Source organism: Solanum tuberosum, unplaced genomic scaffold (assembly GCF_000226075.1).
Source record: "Solanum tuberosum cultivar DM 1-3 516 R44 unplaced genomic scaffold, SolTub_3.0 scf00175, whole genome shotgun sequence".
Classification (NCBI taxonomy): domain Eukaryota; kingdom Viridiplantae; phylum Streptophyta; class Magnoliopsida; order Solanales; family Solanaceae; genus Solanum; species Solanum tuberosum.
This window is the reverse complement of record NW_006239098.1, coordinates 1,071,326-1,075,272: the sequence shown is the minus strand read 5'-3', so window position 1 is coordinate 1,075,272 and position 3,947 is coordinate 1,071,326. Positions and strand designations below refer to the sequence as shown.

The following is a 3,947-nucleotide window of genomic DNA, read 5'->3' as shown; positions in this document are numbered from 1 at the left end:
ATGATTATTAACGAAACAACAAATATGTTATGCATTGTATCTCTAATTTGTTCGCACACATTATATATGATAATAAAACATATTACTTGCTATCATTATGTTTTATTTTCTTAGATTAAAGTACACATGCATTTCTTGCGTTTTTTTTCACTGAATAATAATGATGATTCTTGGAAAAATAAAAATAGCATGCTTTTGTATCTCTAAATAGTCAGCACACATTATATTTGATAATAAAACATACTACTTGCTATCATTATTTATTTTTTTGTTACTTACTCAAAAGTATTCATGTATTTTTTGTTTTAATTTTTTCTAAATAATAAGGTTTATTTTAAGAATAACAATAAATTCAGATACTTCTTGGAGCTTCTAGAAAGTTTGAGTAAAATATCTTTTGATACTTTTTTATTAAATAAATATTTATATAATATCAAAACTTAACAGTTAAGGTGAATATTTAAAGAATATAATGAATTTTCTAGATTTTTTTTGTACCTAGAACCATTTATTTACTAGTATAAATATGTGTCACCCTAATCAGTTGTAACCAAGCCAGTTCAAAAAACAAAGTTCTCCTACCCAAAACCCTCATTCTCCTTCATGAATACTTCTCTTCTCACCACCCAAAATATGAAAAATTTGAAGAATGAAAAGCCTTATGTTCTTATAGCACTATTCCCAGGCCAAGGCCAAATTAATCCATGTCTTTAATTTTCCAAACAATTAATCAATCTAGGCATTGAAGTCACTTTAACCACTAGTCTATCAGCTTCCAATAAAATAAAAAAACTTCCAAACGTTGAAGGATTAAGCTTTGCTCCTTTCTCTGATGGCTATGACAGCAAATTCCAGTTAAGTTCAGTTGATGACTTTCATTTGTTTTATTCTTCTGTAAAGTCTAGTGGGTCAAAATTTATTTTCAATTTGATCCAATCAAATGCAAAAAATGGTACCCCCTTTTTTCACATGTCATCTATACAATTATCATGGAATGGGTTGGTTTAGTGGACAAAAAAATTAATGTCCCATCTACATTATTTTGGATCCAACCTGCCACAGTTTTTTATGTTTACTATTATAGATTCACAAACTATTCTGATTATTTCAAAAACTGTAATGCTAAGGCTAAAATAATAGAGTTACCAGGATTGCCACCACTTAGTCCAATTGATTTTTCATCTTTTGTGTTTGATGACGTGGAAAGTACCAACTGGGCAGTTAAGTCTATTAAAAGGCAAATTGAAATGTTGAATAGTGAAGAATATCCAAGAGTTCTTGTGAACACTTTTGATGCTTTGGAGTTTTATGCTTTGAGAATTTTAAAGCATGTGACTACGGTGGGAATTGGGCCTTCAATTCCTTCAATATTTCTTGATGATGATACTTTTCGAGCTAATATGATTGAGATTAGTTCGAAGAATTGTCACGCCCCGAGCCTACACCCTGGGCGGGTCCGGCACCCGGAGACCATTGCTGGCCCCAAGCGAACCCTTGGCCTGGCATTCTTAACTCAGCGGAAACCTAACTCAACAGAATAACTCAATGCCATGTAACGACATAAAATAATTTGACTGATAAAAACTGGCCAAAAAGGCAACTCGAGTCCCAAAATAGAATATTATATATAAACATAGATGAGAGACTCAAAACTAACTGACTGACTGTCTATGAAGTCTCTATAATACTGAGATGGATGTTGGGACAGACCCGACAACACCCTAATTAAACAAAACTAAAGAACAAAACAATCGAGTCCTCCGGAAGCAAGGAGGCTCACCACTGACTCTAGAGTGCTCAATCAACGACGTGCAAAATGCTGATCCGGGGTACCTGTGTCTGCATCGTCATAAGATGCAGGCCAACTGGCATCAGTACATTGAATGTACGAGTATGCGAGCTGGAAAGCTAAACCACAACTTAAGCTTGAAAAGAGTACAAGAGAACACTTACCTTGGCTCTGTTCAACTCATGAATAACTGAACTCAATATATAAAGCAATAAGACACATGCAATATATAAATCTTGTAAAACTCTTAAAACATGACGTAAAAAGCATATTTATAATATCATGAAAATACCATGCTTCCTCTCAACGTCTACTTGTGCAATGTATGAATGAAGTCCGATACCCCCATCCATACTAAGCAGAACCCTCGAGGAACCAAGCTCTTTTAACTGTGGGAGCTTCTCTAACCGACAAACCGCCACTAAGAATCTGAGTGGCGATACAACGTTTTACCTCACGTTGCCCGAGGACCATCCTATATCTTGCCGTGATATAGGAAGCTAACTTTACTAAGTGGATCCACTAGCTTAACTTTACGGGTTCATCTTAAAAGTATGACCCGTTAACTCCCATGTTGGCTACATGGTTCTTATGGAGAGTTGAGTTTAATATGAACTCGTATCCCCAATTCGGTGCTCAAGACTACTCGCAAAAATACTTTAGCTCATAAGTGTTTTAAACACAACTTTCTTTAATTGAGATAATTACTCAAAATCTAGCCCAAAGGCTCTTTTGGAATCATAGTTCCTTTTTCTTGAAAACTAGCACAAAGGTTCTTTTGGAAACATAGTTCCTATCTTTACTCAAATGTAAAAACATTTAGAAACTTCTTTGGGAATACATAGTTCCCTAATAGCTTTTGAGAATGAACTCAACTTTAAACTCTTGACTCAACTTGAAACTTGAGACCTCTTTCTTAGCTTGAAACTTTAAGCTCTTTACTCTTTACTAGACTTGCGACTTGAGCCTTAGAATGAAGTGAAAACGTTCAATAAGGACTCTTGAACAACTTTGAAACTTGCTTGAACTAACTTCTTAACTTTGCTTGACTTCTAACTTCACTTGACTTCTAACCCTCCTTGAATTGAATTATGAATTCAAGGTGTTTGATCACATGTTACGGATGAGTTCGGGAGGTTTAAATGTACCTTAGAGTGTTGGAAACAACCATAAAACATAGGTACAATACCAAGGAACATGCATCAGAAAGCATGGAAAAAATGGGGGAACATGGCGTCCTTGGCGCTCTGCAAGGCACGGAGCGCCAGACCTTGAAGCTCAGAAGGCACCTGCTGGTGCTCTGAGAGGTGCGCCGCCCCAAGGGGGAAACTTCAGAATCCCTTTTGGGGCGCGCTGGCAGGCGCGACGCGCCAACCCCTTGCCCAGAAACTCGACTTTTCTCCCTTGTTTTGCCAACTCTAAACCACCCTTACTTCAAGGGCTTCAACCCCACACACTAAGGATCATCATATCTCTCAGCATACCATGGATTAAAACTCAATACACAACCAGAAACATGTCCCAAATCACAAGGGACTTCAACAATACCAACAACAACATCAACAACACAACCAACAACTCCAAACAACACAACCAATCTTTGTTCAAAATAAAAGGGGCTTGGTGTGTGGGGGAAAGGGATAAACCCACACTAACTACTCACATACCTAGTAGGGATCACCTCCGACGATTTCCACGACGATCTTCGACAGAAACTCCTTGATCTCTTCTTCTTCTTCTCTTCTTCACTCAAGAACCCAAACTCTTTACTCTTTTAAAATGGAACAAAATGATCCACAATAATTCTAACACAACAATATAACCTCAAAAGAAATGATTTGTTAAAAGACCAAAATGCCCTTAAATTTCCGGACGGATTCCCTGCCAACTGCCCAACTTTCAAAGGGCATAACTCACTCGTACGAACTCGGAATCGAGCAAACTTGGTGGCGTTGGAAAGACCATTCCACGATATATGCAACCATAAATGGAACTACTCCTAACTCATCCTGAGCTAGAAGTTATGACTGCTCAAAGTTGGCCAAAAACTCACTGATTTCCACACAGCCAAATTTCCAGATTTTCATTTTTATTCCAAAAATGACTATTTTCGATTTTTAAGCCTCTTCATAGATATTTCAAATTACCGGATGTTACA

At 36.8% G+C, this 3,947-nt stretch overlaps 1 pseudogene; it reads left to right on the top strand.

Moving 5' to 3' along the window:
- Nucleotides 1-633: 633 nt before the first annotated feature.
- LOC107061853 (crocetin glucosyltransferase, chloroplastic-like) lies at nucleotides 634-2,761 on the top strand (annotated as a pseudogene).
- The last annotated feature ends 1,186 nt before the right edge of the window (nucleotides 2,762-3,947 follow it).